The 11,068-nt window shown below is 41.0% G+C and overlaps 1 non-coding gene across 1 annotated transcript; it reads left to right on the plus strand.

Moving 5' to 3' along the window:
- Positions 1–8,034: 8,034 nt before the first annotated feature.
- On the plus strand, positions 8,035–8,141 carry LOC148791936 (small nucleolar RNA R71). Its single transcript, XR_016076866.1, has one exon. It is a non-coding gene; the product is annotated as a small nucleolar RNA R71 (small nucleolar RNA).
- Positions 8,142–11,068: the final 2,927 nt, after the last annotated feature.

Genomic DNA, 11,068 nt, shown 5'->3' on the forward strand with positions numbered 1-11,068 from the left:
GTCTAACTCTGCACGGAGGTCTTTGTCGTTCTGGCCCTTGTCGTAAAACTCGGTCCGGAGGGTCAATGAGCCTATTTCCACAGGTACCGTGGCTTCAGCCCCATAGGTTAGGCAAAAGGGTGTCTCTCTGATAGTCGTCCGTGAAGTAGTCTTGTATGCCCATGGTATGCTCGGTAGCTCCTCGACCCACCGTCCATTGGCCTGGTCAAGTCTGGTTTTTAAGTCGTGTAGTAAGATTCGGTTGGTCACTTTGGTCTACCCATTGCTCTAAGGTCGATGTATGGAGGTGGTGTGGTGGTTGATCTTCAGGTCAGCGCAGAGAGCTTTGTACATTCGGTCAGTGAACTGCGTCCCGTTGTCTGTGATGAGGACCCACAGAATACCTTGTCAGAAAAAATTCTAGGCATTGTGAACGGTAATGCGTGCCAATGCTTCGACTTCCACCCATTTGGTGAAGTAATCTACTACTACCAAGAGAAACTTCTTTTGGGCCACCGCGGTGAGGAAGGGGCCAAGGATGTCCATGCCCCACTGTGCTAATGACCACGGGCTGGTGATCGACTTCAAGGGGACCGCTGGATGATAGTGAAGGTTAGAGTGTCACTGACAATTGTCGCACTTCCACACAAACTGGGATGCATCCTGCTTCATGGTTGGCCAAAAATATCCTTGCCGAAGTGCCTTGTGAGCTAGGGTTCAGGCGCTAGGGTGATCTCCACAGATGTCTTTATGTATTTCCCTGAGAATGTTGATAGCTATAAATATATAACCCTAGCAAGTGCACTAGTTATCAAGTAGTATAATAATATCGTTCCCATAGGGATTTAACAAAATAAATATTAGAATCACAGTCTTCCCTAATTATTTGGACAGTTGAAATTTAGATTTAAGGAAACAAGAACTACTGAAAATAAAAACTGGAACAAAGAAAATAAAAACAAGGGTGATCACTAATCGAATATGCAAATGATGGAATAGCTAGGACTTTTGGTCCACCTAACCAATGCAATGAATATTGATGGGTTCAATTATCCAAGACTAATTGTTATTCCCATAAGTTGAGATTTTCACAAATTTATTTAATATTCTCTCTCGAGATATACTAAACCTACACCCATCAGGTAACCCTTCGATCTCTCGAGTAGAGCTCTCAAGATGGAAGTGCATTAAGTCCAAGAAAACCATTAAATTCAGATGAATCATGTATATATATCTCTATATACCATTCAATTCACACTATGAATTATTTTGTCAGTTATATTAATTCCTCTCTCAATTCATTCACATAACCCAAATCAATTAAGAGGTGGCCAAGCTCTTAATTGCATTAAGCACAATAATTCATAGACTATATGGAAATCACAATCTTTGATGAATCAAGAAGATAAAAATCTAACATGGTTAGGCTTTCCATAGCCCTAACAAGAAACAAATCAATTCATGATGAAAGAATTAAAACAAACAAAGGGGAAGAAAGAACTCTTGAATTCGCCCATGGTGTTGAGATCTCCTCTTCTTGAAGTTTCTTGAATTCCTGAACCTTTCTTGAACCCTTCTTGACTGATTGTTCCTTGCTTCTTGATTCAAATCAGAAGTTGAATGATTGAATGATTCAGTGATCAAGTGATGTCTAAAGCTGGTCCGCCCCCTCCTTTATATAGCTTAAAGGGGAGGGGGTGGTCTCCTACTTCCTCTTGAAGTTGATCTTTACAAGAATAGAAAGTCCTATCCTAATTCTAATCTTATCTTTTTATCTAATAAACTCAATCCTCTTATCCATCTAAGATTACATCAAGAATTTAGATCTGGAAGGACTCTTCTCAGTTTCTTGTTCTTGGATTCGTAATAGACCTCCTCTGCGAATTGGGCTTCAGCCAGGCTTTTCTGCGAGTTTGGCTTCAGCTGCGGATTGGGCCTTCTTGCGAAACTGCCCCGACTTCAGACTCAGATTTGACTTCGACGCAGGCCGAATCAGCGAAAGCCCAAAATATGAAAATTGTGGCTTTTTCTCTTATCTTTCCATTGGATCTTGAATCCGCCCATTCGGAGTTCGGAGACGCGAGTTAGGCCCATTTCACTGAATGATGTCAAAACTGTGAAAAATCATCCAATTTGTCTATCTTTGCTCTTGATGCCTTCTTTCATGCCCTGAACAGAAATATGAGTCCAATTAGGTGCTAATTCAATATAAAAGACATAGTAATTGGGGATAAAAATATGATAAATTCTCCTTTCATCAAATCCCCCACACTTAAACTCTTGCCCGTCCTCGGGCAAGACAAAACTCAAAACAAAATTAAAACAAGAACAAGCTAACTAAAAGATGGTCTTGGATTTTTCTCAATAGGGTATTGGTTCTCCCGCATGCCTTGATCCAGTATTAATGGTCCTTCCGTTCGTCCATTTCCTTTCCTCTTTAATTTGTCAAGGAATAATCTTAAATCGCCAATCCTCATGTCCCCAAGTGAGATTGACAATCAAGGGAAGTAGGCATCTTTTCGCATGAGCAATTTAGGGCTAGAGTAAGCCCTTTTTGTTTTCATAATCACATGTAGAAAGATTCAAAAAAATACCCTCTCATGATTTTTCAGAACAAAACAAGGGATGTTATTACCATAAGCTTGCTTATGTATCAAATCTCCACCACTTATCATGAGTGCAATGCATCAAAAGGTGAATTCGGGTTTGGAACTAGGGATGAGTGCATTTTATGCTCCATCTCACCCTTTTCTTATTCTTTTAGTGTGAGTGCATTTTATGCTCCATCTCACACTAGATCCTTTCTTCTTTTTTTTTTCTCTCTTGGTGTGAGTGCATTTTATGCTCCATCTCACACGAGTGTTTTTTTTTTTTTTTTTTTTTTGTAACATGTTCCAATACATGAACTCATTAACGTGGTCTCAACATGCCTAACAAAACAAGTTCTAGAATAATCAACCCCTGTTTGTCCGTTAGAAACCAAATGCTTACAAGAGTCAACTCTGTATTGCATCTTGCCTGTTGATCATTCAAACTACTGAGATGCCTTCCTTAGCCAGAAATTCCAGCTAGATTTGCCTGCATCCTTCCTTGTCTATCCTCCCTAAGCACATGATTCAAGGTGGTTTGCAATCATTCAAAAACAAGTCTCTAAGGAGCAGAAATTTCAAAAGGAAAGGTAAAAAATGATGATCAAAGCATGCTAGAGTTCAAAAAAAAAAAATTATCAACCCCTTACTCCTCCCCCACACTTAAGATATACATTGTCCTCAATGTATGGAATGCATCAAAAGAACAAGGAGAGAGATTTAAGAGGACTTCCCTGAATGCCTCGTTGAGATCCTGCAGATGTGAGATACTAAAAAGAGAAAAACACACTTAATGGGTTGCCTCCCACAAGCGCTCGTTTTAAGTCGTGAGCTTAACTTTCACCTTTCCTTCATGGTGGTTTCAAGGAGAGAACGGACCCATGGTGGATGGGTTACTCTCCTTCAATATAATGTTTCAACCGGTGTCCCTTTACCTTGAATGTACTCCCATCATCATTATGTAGTTCAATTGCTCCATACGGGAATACCTTAGCCACCTCAAAAGGTCCGCTCCATCTGGTTTTCAATTTCCCAGGAAATAGCTTTATGTGAGAATTAAAGAGCAGCACCTTATCTCCTTCCTTGAACTCCTTCCTAGCAATTCGAGAATCATGCCATGCCTTAGTTTTTTCTTTGTAGGTGCGGGCATTCTCATAAGCGTGATTCCTCCATTCATCTAACTCGTTGAGCTGAAGTTTCCTTGCCTCACCTGCATTGCTTAATTCAAAATTTAGAAATTTGGTAGTCCAATAAGCTTTATGTTCCAACTCAACGGGTAGATGGCATGCTTTGCCGAAAACTAGTTGGTAGGGCGACATACCAATTGGGGTTTTAAATGCAGTACGGTAAGCCCAAAGTGCATCATCTAACTTTAAGGACCAATCTCTTTTGGATGTGGTAACCGTTTTTTCTAAAATCTGCTTTAATTCCCTATTAGAAACCTCTACTTGGCCGTTGGTCTGAGGGTGGTAAGGGGTTGCAATTCGATGTGTAACACCATACTTATTTAACAGTTGTTCAAATTGCCTATTGCAAAAGTGCTTTCCCCCATCACTTATGATGGCTCGAGGTGTTCCAAAACGAGTAAATATGAATTTTTTCATGAATTTAATGACAACTCGAGCATCATTAGTAGGGTAGGCACATGCTTCCACCCATTTGCTCACATAGTCCATAGCCACAATTATATAAGAATTATTAACAGACTTTGGAAAAATTCAATGAAATCGATGCCCCACACATCAAATATTTCGCAGACAAGTATGTTGCTCAAGGGCATCTCATTTCTTCGGGAGATATTACCTGTCCGTTGGCAATGATTGCAAGCACTTACATATTTGAATACGTCCCTGAAAAGTGATGGCCAATACAAACCGCTTTGAAGAATTTTTGAAGCAGTTCTTGATGCTCCATGGTGACCTCCAGCTTCTTTGTCATGGCAGAATTGTATGACATTTTGTACTTCCTCCTCAGGAATACATCTTCTTATCAAGCCATCCCTGCAGATTTTATACAAGTAGGGTTCATCCCACAAGTAATATTTCACATCAGAGAAAAATTTCTTTCTCTGTTGATATGTCAGGTGAAGAGGCATCACATTCCCTGCCAAGAAATTAGCCAAATCAGCAAACCAAGGTTCATTTTTATCATTAATCGCATAGAGTTGCTCATCTGGGAATTCATCATGTAAGGCTGAATTATCAATATTTTCAACATACTTTTCATACAGCCTTGATAAATGGTCAGCTACCGTATTCTCACTACCCTTCTTATCCTTAATTTCTAAATCAAATTCTTGTAACAGCAAGATCCATCGTAACAGCCTAGGTTTTGCATCCTTCTTAGCAAGCAGATACCTCAGGGCAGCATGGTCAGTGAATATGATGACTTTAGATAAGAGTAAATAGGATCTGAATTTTTCAATAGCAAATACTACTGCAAGTAGTTCTTTTTCAGTAGTGGAATAATTTTTTTGTGCTTCATTCATGGTCCTACTTGCATAGTAAATGGTATGAAATTTCTTATCCTTTCTTTGCCCTAAAACTGCGCCTAAGGTATCATTGCTTGCATCACACATTATTTTGAAGGGTAGTTCCCATTCAGGAGCTGATACAATCGGTGCTTGAATCAATTTCTCTTTAAGGGTATTGAATGCTTGCAAACAATCATCAGTGAAATCAAAAGGCACATCCTTAACTAGCAGATTTGTTAGGGGCCTGGCGGTTTTGGAGAAATCTTTGATGAACCACCTATAAAAACCGGCATGCCCGAGAAAACCCCTAACATCTTTTATTGATTGTGGTGGAGATAATTTTTCAATCACTTCTATTTTAGCTTTATCAACCTCGATGCCCCGGGAGGACACCTTATGCCCTAGAACGATTCCTTCTCTAACCATGAAATGGTATTTTTCCCAGTTTAAAACAAAGTTAGATTCCTCACACCTTTGGAGTACCTTTTCCAAATTAATCAAGCATTCATCGAATGATGATCCATAAATAGAGAAATCGTCCATGAAGACTTCCATGAAGTCATCATATAATGACATCATACACCGTTGGAAAGTGGTAGGGGCATTGCACAGTCCAAAAGGCATTCTCCTAAAGGCAAAGGTCCTGTAAGGGCAAGTAAAAGTGGTTTTTTCCCGATCTATTAGTGCAATGGGTACTTGAAGGTACCCGGAGTAGCCGTCCAGGAAGCAATAATATTCGTGCCCTGCAAGTCACTCTATCATCTGATCAATAAATGGCAGTGGAAAGTGATCTTTCCTGGTGGCCTCATTTAATTTTCGATAGTCTATGCACACCCTCCAGCTAGTTATTGTTCTTGTGGGAGTATATTCATTATTTTCGTTTATGATTACAGTCATCCCACCTTTCTTTGGTACGACTTGAACGGGACTTACCCATGATGAATCTGAAATTGGATAAATAATACCTTCTTCGAGCAATTTCAGAATTTCTACCTTTACCACCTGTTGCATTTTTGGATTCAGCCTCCTTTGTGGTTATGCCTTGGGACTACAGCCTTTCTCCATCAGAATTTTGTGTGCATACCAACGGGCTGATTCCTTTTATGTCTGCAATGCTCCATCCTATGGCCGATATGTGTTGCTTGAGTACCCTCACAAGCTTTTCCTCTTGGAGGTTTGTCAAATCAGAAAAGATGATTACAGGTAAGGTGGAACTGTCTCCCAAAAACATATATTTTAAATGAAAAGGTAAGGGTTTGAGTTCCAAAGCCGAAGGTGCTTTGATGGAGGGTAATAGTTGTTTAGAGGGGATCGGCCCATCTAATGGTAGAAACTTCCCTTTTCTTGGCCGGCTTCTAAATAGTTTATTACCTCCTCTACTTCGTCCTCCACTACCTGCATGTTATTACCAGAATTAATGAGATAGTTTGCAAGTGGGTCATCTATCTTTGTTTTATTAATTTCTACTGCCACCACATCAATGGAGTCGATTACATAAACTTCATGTTCTTTAGTGTTAGGATACTTCAGGGTTTGAAAAACATTAAATATCATTTATTCTCCATTAATCGTAAGAGTAAGTTGACTCTTTTGTACATCAATTAAAGCATTACCGGTTGCAAGAAAGGGTTTCCCTAGAATTAATGGCATCGATCTATCCTCCTCCATATCCAACACAATGAAATCAGCAGGGATGATGAAATTCCCTACTTTAACTAAGAGATCTTCCACTATTCCCCTAGGGTATTTGATGCTTCAATCAGCCAGTTGTAGGGTAATGGTGGTAGATGTTAGTTCATGTAATCCAAGTCTCTTAAAAATAGAATAGGGCATTAAATTTATACTAGCACCAAGATCACATAAGGCTTTATCAAATTCAGCATTTCCTATGGTGCAAGGTATAGAGAAACTCCCTGGATCCTTCAGTTTTTGTGGTAGCTTATTTTGAAGAATGGCTAAACATTCTTCGTTTAATTTTACCATCTCGCAATCCTCCCATTTTCTTTTGTTGGACATCACCTCCTTCAGGAATTTTGCATACTTGGGCATCTGCGATAACACATCAAGAAGAGGAAGGTTAATGTGAATCTTTTTAAACACTTCCAAAAATTTTTCAAATTGTTTATCTATTTGGCCTTCAAAACTCTTCTTGGGTAGGGAATAGGGAGTTGGATTTCATGTAAATTTAGTTTAGGGGTACTTCCCTCATTCTCCTTTTGCAGATTGGCCGATTCAGCTTCCTTGTCGTCTTCTTGGGTTTCACCGATTGTCTTCCCGCTTCTTAGGGCTATGGCATTGACATGTTCTCTGGGATTTTTTTCTGTGTTGCTGGGCAGCCTTCCTTCTTTCCTCTCTGATAACATGCTCACAACCTGCCCCATTTGAACTTCTAATTTCTTAATTGTTGTTTCATGGTTTTGGAATTTTGCTTCAACAGTGTTGATGAACTTAGAAATCATCTCCTCCAGATTGCTCTTTTTCTCTTGTGGGGGCGGTTGTGGTTGGAATCCCATGGGTGCCTTTTGATGATTGTTGCTCCAAGAGAAGTTGGGATGACTCCTCCACCCTGGGTTGTATGTATTGGAGTATGGGTTGAAGTTTGACCTGCCAGCATGAGAGATAAAATTAGCATTCTCATGGGAAATACAAGGACTATTTAATTGACAATCAGAATTAGTATGTCCTATTTAACCACATAAATCGCATGAGATGCTAGATGGTGTATTAATGGCTGCAATATTAAAAGCATCAAACTTCATATTCAGACTAGCAAGTTGTGCAGATATGGCTGCAAGGGAATCGATATGGTATACTCCCCTCTGATTGGTTCGATCATTGCTCCACTGGTAGCTGTTTGACACCATCTCCTCTATTAGGTCATAAGCTTCTTCCGATGGTTTCCTCATGATCGTACCACCTGTAGCTGCATCAATAATAGATCGATTAGAGGGGTTAATGCCATTGTAAAAAGTCTGAATCTGTCGCCAAGTTGGTACCCCATGGTGGGGACACTTCCTAAGCATCTCCTTGAATCTTTCTCATGCTTCATACAAGGATTCCCTCTCAAATTGAGCAAAGGTAGTAATTTCATTAATTAACTTTGCTGTTTTGGAGGGTGAGAAATATTTAGCCAAAAATTTCAGGGTTAAATCATTCCAAGTGGTGATGCTTCCTGCAGGGAGTGAGTTGAGCCAATCTTTAGCTCTATCACGCAATGAAAAAGGAAATAATCTTAACCTAATTGCATCATCACAAACTCCATTGTGTTTAAATGTATCACATATTTCAATGAAGTTAACGATGTGTGCATTAGGGTCATCACTTGGTAGCCCACTAAACTGAATACTAGTTTGGATCATTTGAATTATTGCAGGTTTTATTTCAAAATTATTGGCGTGGATGGTAGGCTTGCAAATGCTGGATGTCGCCCCATCAATGTTTGGACAAGCGTAGTCCAAGAGGGTGCGATTTCCTTCTGCCATCTCTCCTTCTATCTCTATGACTGGTTCGCAAATAACAACCTCTTCTCTTGATTTTCCTTTTTTGGCCCTTTGCAACAAACGAAGGGTCCTTTCAATTTCTGGATCGAATTCAGCTAACCCTTCCTGTCTAGTGCGTGTCATGCACTAGCAAATCTGAACCAACAAAAAAAAAATTCGAACAAACAAATAAAAATAAAAATAAAAATAATAACAGAAATAAAAGGAAAAAGAATAAAAAATAATAACAGAAATAAAAGGTCCAAATTAATCAAGGTTAACAAATTCTAATATTATTTTAGGATTAAATCCCCGGCAACGGTGCCAAAAACTTGATAGCTATAAATATATAACCCTAGCATTTAGATCTGGAAGGACTCTTCTCAGTTTCTAAGATTACATCAAGAATTTAGATCTGGAAGGACTCTTCTCAGTTTCTTGTTCTTGGATTCATAATAGACCTCCTCTGCGAATTGGGCTTCAGCCAGGCTTTTCTGCGAGTTTGGCTTCAGCTGCGGATTGGGCCTTCTTGCGAAATTGCCCCAACTTTGGGTCCGGATTTGACTTCGATTCTGGCCGAATTAGCGAAAGCCCAAAATATGAAAATTGTGGATTTTTCTCTTATCTTTCCAGTGGATTTTGAATCAGCCCATTCGGAGTTCGGAGACACGAGTTAGGCCCATTTCACTGAATGATGTCAAAACTGTGAAAAATCATCCGATTTGTCTATCTTTGCTCTTGATGCCTTCTTTCATGCCTTGAACAGAAATATGAGTCCAATTTGGTGCTAATTCAGTATAAAAGATATAGTAATTGGGGATAAAAATATGATCAATTCTCCTTTCATCAAATGTAGTCGACCTCGGAAGGGGGAAGACACTTCAAGTATGGGAGAGTATGTGAGCAGTGGTAAAGTTGTCCCTAGATAAGGTAGTATCGGGCTTATCTATGTTGGAGCTTCTTGGCTTCTATCCTGTCTTCTAGGAGTGTGCTATCCCAGAGGTACTGAGTAATGGGGTCCATCCTGGATGGGCCGTGCTGTACTAGGAGGATGAGGAGGGCCATTGGTGTGATGCTCGGCTAGGCCAATGTGTCCACCCACACTCTAGAGCCTAGGTCGAGTTTCGGCGAACTGCTAACTTCGATAATGCATCGGCCTAAATGTTCTCTACTCGGGGAATCTGCTGAATGTTGAACTACTTGAGCCTCTAGATGAGCTCCCGTACCTTCTGTAAATAGCTCACCATTGTGGGTGTTCGCTTCTCAAACTGGTCGTGGATCTGATTAACTTCCAATTGAGAGTCGTTGAACGCTTCCATTCTCTGGGCTCCGAGGTCTAGAGCAAGCAGAGTCTAGCAATGAGGGCTTCGTATTCAGCTTCATTGTTGGAGGCTTTGAATTCGAACCGGAGGGCATGCTCCAATACCACATTGTCTAGGCCAAGGAGGATGAGGCTGGCCCCGCTGCGTTGTTTGTTTGATGAACCATCTATGTGGAGAGTCCATACTTGTGGCTCAGGGGCTGGGTCCTATGTAGTGAAGGTGCATTCTGCAATGAAGTCGGCCAAGGATTGGGCTTTGATAGCGGGTCGAGGTGCGTAGTCGATGTCGAATTCGCTTAGTTCCATGCTCCACTTGATCAGGAGACCTAATGCTTCCAACCTTTGAAGTACTTGCTTGAGGGGCTGGTCGGTAAGAACCCGAATGCTGTGAGCTTGGAAATATGGTCTAAGCTTCCTTGTCGAGGTGACTAGCGCCAAGGCCATCTTTTCTAGATTGGAATACCAGGTCCCTGCGCCGCCGAGCACTTTGCTGGTGTAGTAGATCGACCTCTGTACCCGATCTTCCTCCTTAACCAATACCAAGCTGACAACCTCATCCCCAGTCGAGAGGTAGAGGAGCAACTCGTCCCCTAGGTTCAGTTTAGTGAGAAGAGGCAACAAGCTCAAATACCGCTTAAGATCTTGAAAGGACCATTCGCATTCTTTGGCCCATTGGAAGTCCTTCGGTCGCTTGAGGGATTTGAAGAAAGGCAGACACCGGTCCATGGATTTAGACATGAATTTGCTAAGGGCGGCTTTTCTGTTGGTGAGACGCTGCACTTTCTTGTGGGTCCAAGGTATTGTGTCACCATAAACCCTAGAAATTTGCTGGAGCCGACCCCAAAGGCGCATTTGGTTGGGTTCAACTTCATTTTGTACTTCCTGAAGGTGTCGAAGACTTCTTTAAGGTCAGCCTAGTGATGCTTAGCCTTCTTTCTTTTCACGAGCATGTCATCCACGTATGCTTTCATGTTTCGGCCGAGCTGATCCTTAAAGACCTCGTTCACCAACTGCTGATAGGTAGCACCGGCGTTCTTGAGGCCGAAAGGCATCACCTTGTAGCAATTTAATCCACGGTCGGTGATGAAGGCTATTTTCTCCTAGTCATCCGGGTGCATTTGGATCTGATTGTACCTTGAGAAAGCATCCATGAAGCTTAGGAGTTTGTGTCCTACCGTTGCGTCAACGAGCTGGTCAATCCTTGGCAGGGGAAAGCAGGCTTTGTTTA

The sequence above is a fragment of the Nelumbo nucifera genome, chromosome 5 (assembly GCF_055504915.1).
Source record: "Nelumbo nucifera cultivar China Antique chromosome 5, China Antique-T2T, whole genome shotgun sequence".
In the NCBI taxonomy this organism is placed as follows: domain Eukaryota; kingdom Viridiplantae; phylum Streptophyta; class Magnoliopsida; order Proteales; family Nelumbonaceae; genus Nelumbo; species Nelumbo nucifera.